This window comes from Erinaceus europaeus, chromosome 5 (assembly GCF_950295315.1).
Source record: "Erinaceus europaeus chromosome 5, mEriEur2.1, whole genome shotgun sequence".
In the NCBI taxonomy this organism is placed as follows: Eukaryota; Metazoa; Chordata; class Mammalia; order Eulipotyphla; family Erinaceidae; genus Erinaceus; species Erinaceus europaeus.
The window spans coordinates 92,829,350-92,842,844 of NC_080166.1; positions in this window are offsets into that span (position 1 = coordinate 92,829,350).

Consider the following 13,495-nt stretch of genomic DNA (forward strand, 5'->3'; position numbering starts at 1 on the left):
TTTATTAAACATGGGATGATCTTAATTAAGATATACCTCATGTCAGTATCTGGAGATGTAAATTTATTTATATTATTAACTGTATATTATAGGAAGAATATTTTAAAAATTGCCTTTTCTGTCTGAAATATATTTTAATTTTAAAGGATTCTAACTAAAATTTACTAAGGAAATAAATGAGAGGCCCAACCTGAAGCTCAGAGAAAGATTAAGAAAAGAAACCTAAATTTCTCACTGAACTTTACAGTCAGAGAGAAATAACAAATGGGAGGTTGTTAAGTGGCAGGAGGGGGTCGAACCATCAGCATCCCTGAGGGAAAACACTAAGCAGAACTTGGACTCCAGTTGGTGTAAAAGGCTCTGGGGTGGAAGGGAGGACCCGGGTCCTGGAACATGATGGCAGAGGAGGACCTAGTGGGGGTTGAATGTTATGTGGAAAACTAAGATATGTTCAGCATGTGAAAACTATTGTATTTTACTGTCAGCTGTAAACCATTAACCCCCCAATAAAGAAATAATAATATAGAAAGAAGGTTCATTACTAGAAAGATTAAACTATGATTAGACGTTACGAATTTTCAGCTCTGCTTTCCATGCTCTTGAGTTGTGTAATAGTTAAGATAGCTCAACTATTACAGCACAGAACTTGCTTGCCTGAGGATCCAGAAACCACAGGTATCTAGCATCCTAGTACCAGAACCGAGTAGCCTTCCACTACAGAAAGATAGAAACAGGCTGGGGGGTATGGATGAACCTGCCAACTCCCATGTCCAGCTGAGAAGCAATTCAAGAATCCAGAACTCCCACCTTTTGCACCCCAAAAAGAATTTTGGCATCCTCCCAGAGAGGGAGAAATGCTAGGGGACGATGACTAGAGGGCTCTGAAACCTAACTCCATCAGACCCAGAGAGAGAAGAGGGAAAAGGAAAGACATTTGAAATACTGATATGTGTAGCTATGATGTAAAATGGAAGAGAAGGTAGGACCACAGGAAAAAAATGAGAAAATAGATATATATATAAGTAGACAGACAGATAGTTATAGAAATAATAGTCAAGCCTTACCTATGACCCTAGGAGAATCACTGAAGTTTCCAATGAGGATTAGGAAACACAGAACTCAAGTGGCAGGAACGGTGTGGAATTGTACCCCTGTTGTTTATAATTTTGTAAATCACTAATATAAAAAAAAATTACAAAAAGAGAACTCAGTGTTTTCTCTTACCTTTCACTCTCTCATAAGAAATAAACAAAGTTAATCTTTTAAAATATTTTGAAGGGCAGGGGTAAATAGCCTAATATTTATGTAAAGAAACTCTCATACTTGAGGCTCCGAAGTCCCAGGTTCAGTCCCCCACACCAGCTGAGCAGTGCTCAGATAATAAATAATTAAATTAAATTGAATTGAAAGATACTTTTAAAAATTAGGAGGCATAAGTATGGGGCTAATGATGAATCATAACTACATGATTAAAATGTCATGAAGATCCCCAAAGATAGGGTTCAGAGAGCGTTCCTGTGTCAGGACGGTGCTGACCCACTTGAGTGCCAGCGGGACAGAAACTTCTGCACCTGGGAGCCTCCCAGCTTCCTCCCTGTGTATCTCTTCACATGACTCTTCATCTGTACTGGTCACCAGATCCATAGAATAAGCCTGTCAGTATAAGTAAATATTTTCCTGAATTCTGTAAACAGCCTGGCATATTAATTGAATCCAAAGGGGACACCAAGTAGCCATGTCAGAGGAAACTGTGGGTAGCTTGAGGACTTAATGCTTGCAATTGACATATGAAATGTAGGTGACAATTCCATTGGACAGTTTCATGTGCAACTGGTGGTCTTTCCAGATAGTATGAGATTTGAGTTAAATGATAAGGTATGGAGGGAGAAACTCACTCATGTAGTGTCAGGAATCTTCTGTGCTAAAGCAATGAGAACTGTGGGGTTTTTGCTTGTTCCTACGTTTTGTTTTTGATATAGCTATAAACATGTATCCAGTGATATATACTGTAAAAGCAATAATATAGAAGTAGATTACCCAAAAGGTCACCTTTTATTAGTTTTAATGAAAGAGAGAGACAGAGAGAAAGGACCATAGAAAGAGAGAGAGAAAGAAAGAGAGAGAAGAGAGGAGAGCACTGTTCACCTCTGGATTATGGGGTGCTGGGGATTGAACCTGAGACCTCAGAGCCTCAGGCATGAGTATGTTGCATAACTGTCACACTGTCTCCCCAGCCCCAGTTTTCTTCTTCATAATCACTTATTTTAAGACATCCCTTGTGAGGGCTAGGCAGTGAGTGGCACATCTGATTAAGCGCACACATAAACATGCTCAAGGACCTCTCAAGGGCCTATATTCAAGTCCCCACTCCTCACCTGCAAGAGGTTAAGCTTCATGAACAGTGAGGTAAGTCTGCAGGTGTTTCTCATTCCCTATGTCCTCTTCCTCTCAATTTCTCTCTGTCCTGTCTGATAAAAGGAAAAAGTAAAACAAAACAAAAGGTCACCAGGAGTGGCGGTTTCATCATGAAAGCGCTGAGCCCCTGCAATAACCCTGGTGGTAATAATTTAAAAAAAAAAAAGATATCTACTTGAACTACTACCACTACATGTAAATCTTAGGAAAAGTAGAGCATTTTAGCAGAAGCGAGATGTCTAGTCTTTAAAATATCAGACTCATTACCTGTAATATTCATCCTCTCCCCTATTATGTCCCTAAATCAATAGACAGTATAGTCAAAATACTGAGAGGTAAAAGGAAAAATAATGGCATTCACCATTTGTGAAGCTTACCCTCTGCAGCTGGGGACCTCAGGCTCAAACTCAGGTTCTTGTACACTGTTAGGTTTGCACTCAACCAGGTGCACCACTACCCAACACTTAAAATTTTTCTTTTTTAAAATTTATATTATCTTTATTTATTTATTGGATAGAGACAGCCAGAAATCAAGAGGGAAGGGTCAGACAGAAATGGAGAGAGACAGAGAGACACCTGCAACACCACTCACAAAGTTTTCCCTTGTAGGTGGGGACCGGGGGCTCAAACCCAGGTCCTCACACAATCTAACATGTGCACTCAACCAGGTGAGCCACCACCCAGCCCCCTTAAAACTTTTCTATAACAGATACTCTAATATATTTCTAAGACCTGACTTTATTAAGCTATTTTATTCACTAGAGAATTATGGAAGAGCAGTGAAATGTCACTCTTGAGTTTAGGGAATACATTTCGCTGTTTTTCATAGCTAGAGCAGTGCATGTGAATCCTCTTCAAAGTTCATTTTACTCCTAAATGAACTTCCATGTGTTTGTTTTAGAACATTGTGCTCTTATATGGGAGTCAAGGGGCATATGGTCTCTTTATTGGAAAATAAAGCACAGATGTGCAGTTTAGATAAGTACACAAAAACACGTGAAGGTCAATGGCAGGTAACGCGTAGTTTTCACCACATTGTAGAAGGGATATGAATAATTTCCTTAGAGGAAATTTAATCTTTTATACAATGACATCAAAGAAATACATATTTTTTAATTTTAGTAGATAAGCATACAAATGCAGGTTCAATTATTAATAACTTATGGAAGTCCAGATGATGGATTTATGAAAATATACTGGAAGTCAACTCAGTAAACATATGTCAACAAACTCATGTTAGTTAAGAATGAGAACTTTCTTTCTGCCTCCTGGGTTATTGGCTGGGGCTTGGTGCCTGCACCACTGCTCCTGGAGGCCATTTTTTCCCATTTTTGTTGCCTTTGCTGTCATTATTATTGTTGCCATTGATGTTGTTGTTGGACAGCAAGAAATCGAAAGAGGAGGGCAGACACAGAGGGAAAGAGAAAAATAGACATCTGCAGACCTGCTTCCTGGCTTGTGAAGCGATCCCCTCACCCCCTGCAAGTGGGGAGCCAGGGGATCCTTACCAGGTCCTTGAGCTTCACACCATGCGCTTAACCTGCTGCACTTAACCCGACCCCCCTTGAATGGGAATTTTAAATATACATTTCCTCTAATCTCTTTGAATATTCAACTAATTGTGCATTCGAAGTCTGTTGGTAACTTAGTAGAGTGTTATACTTATTTTGTCTTTAAATATTAAAACCTTTCATTAGAATTTCCAGAATTGAGGAAAGTCATCTAATCTTAACATTTTTTTGAAATATCTCTTTTCACTGTCTTGCCGTCCTTTACAATGAATTTCCTTTTGATCAAATCAAGAGTTTTTTTTTTTTTCTTTTTAATGATAACAATTCTCCCTCCTTTCCTCTTCTCCCACTGGGGTTACTTCTGGGGCTCAGTGCCAGCAGTATAAATCTAACAGTCCCAGTGGCCATGTTTTCCCCTTTGTTTTTCTTCTTTCTATTATATCAGATAGGACAAAGAGATACGGAGAAGAAGGGAAAACAGAGAGGGAAAAAGAAAGACACATGGAGACCTGCTTCACCACTAGAAGCCTCCACCCTGCAGGTAGGAAATTGGGGCTCAAACCTGTACTTATGCATAGTAATGTATGTGCTTAAAGTGGTACAACACAGCAGTTCTTAAAACTGAAACCCTTACAGCAATTCTTAAAACTGAAAAGCTGCATTCTCTTTGCCTTCATAGAGGATCACATTTATACTTCCCCAATGGAGACCACATCATTTTTGGCTTCATATTTATTTTCAAATCTGTGAGGGAACCAATTTAGACACTAAATTCTACAATGTAGACTCCAGAAATGTTTCCTTCTTAGTTCTCCTAGTACCAATTACACACACACACAATAGGAAAGTAGAGACAACTGTATTATTATGTATCACTACGTGTTTGTGTGTCTGTGTGTTTTCATATATATATATATATCAATACAAGAATCTTGATAGATGCTTGAAGAAATTAAAATAATATTGTTTAAAGACTTGCTTGAATCTGTGGAGGATCTCGGATCCAGGAGAGAGAAGCTATTATAAATGATGTGGTGAGAAATCAGATGGGTATATTTCTATATTAAAAGAGCACCACAGAAGAAATATGACATGTAGGTCACCATTGTATGATGCCATCTGGATCTGAGACCTGTGATATTTGTTAAGTAACTTACAAGTGAATGAGTAAGTGAATTCATGAATGGGTAGAAGACTCAAAGAGGACTTCTTAGAAAAAAAATAACACTGATTTAATTGTGAATTTAAGACTTTAAAGGTGTACATGAAAGAGATTTCCATTTGATTTCATGGTATAGAAAAATGAAATTGCATGGTATATTTGGAATACAAGCAAGTAGATGGTACAATGAAAACGAGAGTTTGAAAAGTGGCAGGAAATGAAACTGGGGAGTTTAAAAGAAACTGGAATTTGAAATGCTTTTAAAACATCACAAAAAGGATTTTTAGATGGAAATTAACATGATCTTATTTGCCAGAGGAGAGAACTTTTTATTTTTCCACAGGGAAGCAAAGAATTTGAAAGTGGTGGTGATGATGTGTTGGAAATTGTATGCTCTGTGCAAGGACCAGTGTAAAGATCCAGGTTCAAGCCCCTTACTCCCCACTTGCAGGGGGCGTCGCTTCACAAGCAGTGAAGCAGGTCTGCAGATGTCTATCTTTTTCTCCCCCTCTGTCTTCCCCTCCTCTCTCCATTTCTCTCTGTCTTATCCAACAACGACAGCAATAACAACAACAACAATAACTACAAAAATAAAAGGGCAACAAAAAGGGAATAAATATTTTTTTAAATTAAAAAAAATAAGAAATTGTAAGCTCTAGAATCCAGATATATAGAATATATTCTTACACCTTTTTAAAATTATTTTTAAGATTTTATTTATTTATGAGAAAGATAGGAGGAGAGAGAAAGAACCAGACATCACTCTGGCACATGTGCCACCGGGGATCGAACTCGGGGACCTCATGCTTGAGAATCCTGAGCCACCTCCCAGACCACTTAATTTTTTATTACCTTTATTTATTGGATAGAGACAGTCAGAAATCGAGAGGGTAGGGGAGATAGAGAGGGAAAGAGAGAGAGACATCTGCAGCCCTGCTTTACAGCAAAGCTTTCCTTCTGCAGGTGGGGAACAGGGCCTCCAATCAGGGCCCTTGTGTACTGTAAACTGTGTGCTCAACCAGATGTGCCACCATTCAGTCCCATTCTTACACCTTTTAACATTCTTTGGTAATTCCAACAATCATGAGAGGGTTGATAACATAGTAGCTAAGAGCAACCATATTGTGTCCAGACAACTTAGGCTCTTTAGTTTACAAGACTATGTGTTTTAGAAGTTCATTTCCACACTTCATCAAAAGATAGTGCTACACTATGTCAACCACAAAATTACCAATATACCTCCTTCAGTGTCCACTACCTGAGGTCCCTTCTACCTCCAGTTCTGTGGTAATCTCAGTTCTGCAGTCTGAGCCCTAGCGTAGTTGTGGTTTGGGGATTTGTTTTCCATAGCTACTCATATCTGGCGTTTAGTGGTGCTGAGGATTGATCCTACCACTTTCTGTGCCTCAAGCTTGAGAATCTGTTTGCATAACCATTATACTATCTCCCCAGCCCAGTTGCATAGTTTCCTTATTTACCCCCATGAGTGAGGCCATTCTATATTTTAGTGTTTCTTATAGGATCAATTTAGTGGTAAGAGATTCCTTAAGCAGCTGTTTCACTTCTTCAATCCTAACTGAAAACTAGCTCTGAAAAACCTAGCTGGATAAATTGTTCTTGGAATGAGATATTTTCCACCCATTATAATATATCCTACTAGTTCTTTATGGCCTTTTAGAGGTTTAGAGTTTCTATTGAGAAACTAGCTGATAGTTTTATGCTTTTTTTTTTTTTCCTTTTTACCAGAGCACTGCTCAGCTCTGGCTTATTGATGGCTCTGGAGACTGAACCTGGGACCTCAGCACCTCAGGCATAAAACTTGTTTGCATAATCATTATGTTGGGTAGTCCTTTATAAATGAATCTACTTTTCTTCTGCTTCTTTAAAAAGTATCTTTGTTTTCAATCTTTACCAATTTAATTATTTTGTTTCTATCCTGTTGGGAATACCTGATTCATTATGCCCCTTAAAGCCAACAAGCAAAGATGAAGGCGGGGCCACGTGGGCATAATTAGCATGATTTTGTACATTAACATACGACCTAACAATCGTAGTTAAGAGGCAATTTGTAAAAGCAGAGCTCTCTTGGGAATCGGCTTTCTTGGGAAGTTGGTTGCTGGAGAATGGGGATGTAAGACATGACTGAAGCTGACTTATGCTGCGTGGCTACCATTAGGCCTTTTCTCTTTCACCTATTATCTCAGTGTAATGTAGTTTTATTTATTGACCCTAAAGTCTGAATATTAAACCCCAACAGTGACTTACTGGAATCTAATAAAACCACCATTTTTACTATACCCAGACCATGGGTTCTTTCATACTATTTGTTGTGGTTTGCTTTTAATACTAGGAAGAAGGACATACGGATCCTTTCCATTCTCCCATCTTCAGAAATCCCCAGGTGACATAAGTATAAACCCTGATTCTGCCACTTACTAGCTGTACAACCTTAGGCAAAAGACTAAAGTTCTCTGGAACTCCATATTCCTCATCTTAAAGTGGGGATGGCAACAGTAGTACCGGCATAATAAAGTTATCAGGATTACGAGAGTTATTCTGCAAAGTAGCAATAGCATTTGTTAAATTTGTGACATTAAAGCCTTACATTCATAGCTGTTTTGTTTGTTTTAGTATGTACTTTCTGTATTAATTTCTATAAAATGGGTATCTTTTTCATTTTCTGTGAATTTAAATTTTATCTCTTTTTTTCCCCCCAAGTTACTGGATAGGACAGAAAGAAATTGAGACAGGAGAAGAAGAGAGGGAAAGAGAAAGAGATCTGCTTCATCATTGGTGAAACACGCCCCCTGCAGGTGGGGAGTCTGGTGCTTAAGCCAGGTCCTTGCACTTAACCAGGTGCACCACCACCTGGCCCCAAACTTTCTTCTGTTTTCTATGCTATGTGATAATTATGTTATTCTAATGTGAATTATAAAATATATAAAACACTTAGATGATCAAGATTATGTTAAATACATCCTCCATGTTGAGCTTATATGAAATCCAGAAAGAATTTATGAGTAATTGTGAAAAACATTATCTATATGCAGTATATCCACAACTACATCTGACAGGGAACAGCACAATCTGTCTCCTGCTTGTCAGTTCCCATGAGACCACACTGAGAGTTTCAGTTGCCTTCCTTGTGGTTCTGGGATTTCACTCATGTAAATTTGCATCCTGCCAGAGATTTACAAAGCTGAAGACAAGTGGGCTAGCTCCCCAAGAAGCAGAAGTGAGAAAAGGGGCTGCTGGGTTGAATGAGAAGAATGTATTAGAGCAAAGGACTTCTTCCCAAAGTCAAGACAGGGACCACAGGTGAAAGAGGGCCACAGTATAGGCATGCTGAGGAAATAGGCCTTTGCAGAAGGGAGTTCAAGTTCCTAGAGAAACTGTAGGAGGAGAGAAGGTTGAGCCAGTAGCAGAGTGCTCCTTTGTAGCATCAAGGGGAAAGCCTTTTAAAGTTCTCTAGTCACAGGGAAGATTCCTGCATCTTAAGTAAAAATGTAGGTTTGTTTTGCACTGGGGACTTCACATAAAAATGAATCATGAGAAATAGAACTCCCCATTCCCTGTATCCCCTAATTCACCTCATTTCAACCTCAGAGAGATAGATTAGGCTTCAGGGTTACTGAACTGAGTAAGAGAATAAAGTCATGCAGTAGCTCGTAATATTCTTGTATGACCTTTTGTATCTCTGCATCAATAGCTGTACTTTCACCTCTCTCGTTTCTGATTGTTTTTATTAATAGAAAAATCAGAGGTTGGAGCACTGAGACAGAGAAGCAGAAAGACACGCATCTCTGAGAGCCAAGGCAGTTTTACTGGAAGAAACTGGGAGAGAGCAGTGGACAAAGGAGTATGGCCCAGTGCCCTTTCTCACAAACAAGTACGTTTTATACCTTGGGAAAGCTGGTGGTTAGGTTGTACAATTCTGGGAGGAAGAAGGAGGCTATGTTGTGGCTTAGAGCTTATTTTGTTTGTAACTACAGCAGCTCTAACAATCAATTCCTCATTCCATGGTGTCTGACCAAAGCTCTAGGAAAGGTCAGAAGGTATAATGGCCATTTTCTCATTCCAAGATCTCTCATTTAGCATAGGTTTTTTTTTCTTTTCTCTTTCTTTCTTTTCCTGCTCTTTCTTTCTTTCTTTCTTTCTTTCTTTCTTTCTTTCTTTCTTTCTTTCTTTCTTTCTCTTTTTGTTAGCCTAGTCAGTGGTTTAACTACTTTATTTGTCCTTTTGAGGAACCAAATCTTGGTTTAATTGATCTTTAAGACCATTTTTTTTAGTTTAGTTTTTATGTCACTAATTTCTGCTCTGATTTTGATAATTTCAAATAATAATCTACAATTTAAAAAGATGATATTGTGTCCTCCAGGACAAAATGGATGGAATAGGCAGCCAGGTGGTGGCATACCTGGTTAAGCACACACACTATAGTGTGCAAGGATCTCAGTTTAAGTCCCTGGTCCCCACCAACTGAGGGGAAGCTTCACAAGTGGTGAAGAAGGGCTGCAAGTATCTCTCTGTCTCTCTCCCTTTCTATCTTCCCCTCCCTTCTCAATATCTCTCTGTCTCTATACAATAATAAATATATTTACAAAGAAATAGATGGAGGTGACTGTGCTTAGTGAACTAAGGAGGTGAAAAAAACTATCAGGTGGTTTCATTCATATGTGGAATATATATATATATATATATATATATATATATATATATAGATTGCATAATTTGGGGGGGGAAGAAAAGGAAAAGGTAGCTAAACTGTCTCTTAGACTTTGTGAGAACTATGGTGATTATCCTTGGGGGTTGAGGGACAGGGATCTTGGTGGTGAGTGTGCTATTCCCCTGTAATCTTAAAACCCTGTAACCCATCCTTAAACCATTATTTTTTTTTCTTTTAAATCAGGAAGTATCCCATATTTTTTTCCTCACTCTAGTAGGAGTTGAAATCATTAACTTCTATATATAAGTACCTGAGTAAGGCAATTTTGAGACTTAATTTGATTCTGATCTTCAACTTTTATTCTGCAAAGTACTTTAACTGCCTTTTTGCATGCATAGGCAGGGAAATCTAGCTCACTGAGCACCAAAAGACCAATGAGAAAAGGAAATAGGTTTGTTCTGTGAATTGTATTCCAAAAATTTACTTGTTCAGGGTACTGGTACAATTTTTGTATTCTGTCTTGTTTATTTATTTATTTATTTTTATTTAAGAAAGGATTAATTAACAAAACCATAGGGTAGGAGGGGTACAACTCCACACAATTCCCACCACCCAATCTCCATTTCCCACCCCCTCCCCTGATAGCTTTCCCATTCTCTATCACTCTGGGAGCATGGACCCAGGGTCATTGTGGGTTACAGAAGGTAGAAGGTCTGGCTTCTGTAATTGCTTCCCCGCTGAACATGGGCGTTGACTGGTCAGTCCATACTCCCAGTCTGCCTCTCTCTTTCCCTAGTAGGGTGGGGCTCTGGGGAAGCGGAGCTCCAGGACACATTGGTGGGGTCTTCAGACTAGGGAAGCCTGGCCGGCATCCTGATGACATCTGGAACCTAGTGACTGAAAAGAGAGTTAACATACGAAGCCAAACAAATTGTTGAGCAATCATGGACCCAAAGCTTGGAATAGTGGAGAGGAAGTGTTAGGGGGGTACTCACTGCAAACTCTAGTGTACTTCTGCTTTCAGGTATATATTTTGCAGTAGTTTACGGATAAGTGTGAACATATGCTCTCTCTCACAGAAACTGGTGTATATCTAGGTTTTGGGACTTTGTTAGAAAGTGAACCACCTGAGATGACATTAGAGTATACTATGAAAGGAAAGGTCTCACCCGAGTAATGAAGCTGAAGGGTTGTCATTCCACACGTGAAGTCTGGACACAGTCTGAAGTGTAGCATGTTGAGGTGGCAATTGTTGTGTTGGTTAGGTTGTGATCGGCAGATGCAATATTATTTGATATGGATTGGGAGAGGCATACGGGAAAGTGGGCCCTATCCAAGGGTTCCAGGACTGGGGGAAGTGGAGATGTGAGGTTCCTGCTGTCTTAGGGTTCAAAAAGACAATCGATAGTTAATGTTATCATCACATTATTTGGTAATTGGATTAACTTCGAAAAATCCTTTTGTTAGGGTTTGCTGTACAGTACCCAGTATCTTGTATATAGCTGTGCTATTGGTTGCTTCTGATCTACTTGGTATAGGCTTTTGAGAGAGTCTGCATATCAAATACACAGCCTATATATTGAAAAGATTCAGTTTGTGTTTTGAAAAACTTTGAGACATACAATTGATTTTCCCCCTCTCATATTAATTAACTACTGATTTATATGACTACATTTTACTAGGAGTGTACATAAACACCATTCTCACCACCAGAAGACTGTGTCCCATCCCTCCCACCCACTCCCACCCCCCACTGGCCCAGGAAGCTGCATGTCTACCCCTCACCACAGGGTTTTTACTTTGATGCCCTACTTACAATTTGGTCAGGTCCTGCTTTTAGTTTCCCTTTCAGATCTTCTTACTCAACTTCTGTTGATGAGTGGGATCATCCCATACTCATCTTTATCTTTCTGACTTAGCTCACTTAACATAATTCCTTCTAGCTCTGTCCAAAATGGGTCAGAGAAGGTGGGTTCATTGTTCTTGATAGCTGCATAGTATTCCATTGTGTATATATACCACAGCTTTCTCAGCCACTCATCTGTTGTTGGGCACCTGGGTTGCTTCCAGGTTTTAGCTGTTATGAATTGTGCTGCTATGAACATAGGAGTATACACCTCTTTTTGGTTGGGTGTTATGGAGTCCTTGGGGTATAACCCCAGGAGAGGAATTACTGGATCATATGGAAGGTCCATGTCTAGCCTTCTGAGAGTTTTCCAGACTGCTCTCCACAGAGGCTGTGCCAATTTACATTCCCACCAGCAGTGTAAAAGGGTTCCTCTGTCCCCACAACCTCTCCAGCATTTGTTGCTGCTGTCCTTTTTGATGTATGCCATTCTTACAGGAGTGAGGTGGTATCTTAGTGTTGTCTTAATTTGCATTTCTCTGACAATCAGTGACCTAGAGCAGTTTTTCATATGTTTGTTAGCCTCTGTCTTCTGTTTTATCCACTTGTACATTGTACTCCAAATGAAACAACTAAGACTTTTACTTTGAGGCTGTTTCTCATGACTTCTCTCTGAGCTGACATTAGGGTGTTTGTTATACTTAGGACTTTTAACAAACACCCCATTATTCTAGTGATGCCATCAAACCCTTTGATCAGTGCTTCACAGCCTACCATCTTGGATAGATTTCAGAGTCTTTGAGCCCTTGAAATTGCCCCCTCAGTATCTGAGTAAGTGTATATATGTAGTTTATTGCGGAAGAATTCTTGGTTTTCTGCCAGATTCTCAAAAGAGCACCAGAGGTAGAAAAAGGGAAAAGATGATTTCCATCTTTTTTCATTCTTATAAACTTTCTGAGTTACAGCTGAGATAAATTAGAATTATTCATGTTCAGGTCTGTACAAAATTGGAAGGAGGTAGGATAGTCTTCTCTGAATTATAAGGGATCTCTATTGTTTTCTTTAATCCCAGTCTTGACCTTTGAATAAAGTATTGCTATCAGGCATATACTCCTTAATTTAATGATATGCCTCACCCAGTTCTCATTTTAGCATTTTTATTTCATAAATCATCTTCAAGATGTAGTAAGCATCTTAGTTAGCAGAGAGGATTTCTTAACTCCTGAAATTGCATTTGTAGACTGCCCAAGACAAACTATACCATATGCTTATATTTTCAGGTGTTATTATAAACATACATACATATTAAGTTTCTTTGTGTAAGTTCTTCTTTCCTTAAGAATCACATGTGATGGCTAAGTACAGGCTTTATTATGGGACACTGGCAAGTTTCTGGAAATTGCAACTTATAAGCATCAATGGTTGTGTGCTTTTCACTAGCAATAGTTCCCTCCCTGTTTCTCCCCCCATTTAGTGCCCTTTGATTTGTCACACTGAAACTCATTTATTTATTTATTCCTTTGTCCTTTCACTGGGGTTTTAACTGTTTTACAGAATTTAAACAAGTTTTAATTGTGAATCAAAACAATAACAGTTGCCAGTATGCTATAAGCTGTAATTGTTAAGTTAGAGGCAAATAAGAGGACACCTTTTTTCCTTAATAAGTAACAATTATCTATTAATTTCAGTTCATTACTTTACATAAATGTCAAGAATATCAATGAAAAAGGATGAGAGTTTCTGGAGGAAATAAAGTAGGACATTTAAGAGGTTATATATAGATTTCCAGATGTTTTTCTGACTATGGTCTACTCCTGGAGTGTAAAATTATAGTTCCAAAACAGTCCACTTCCCAGCTGCACAAAGTTCTTCCTCTCACACAGAAAAAAAATGTC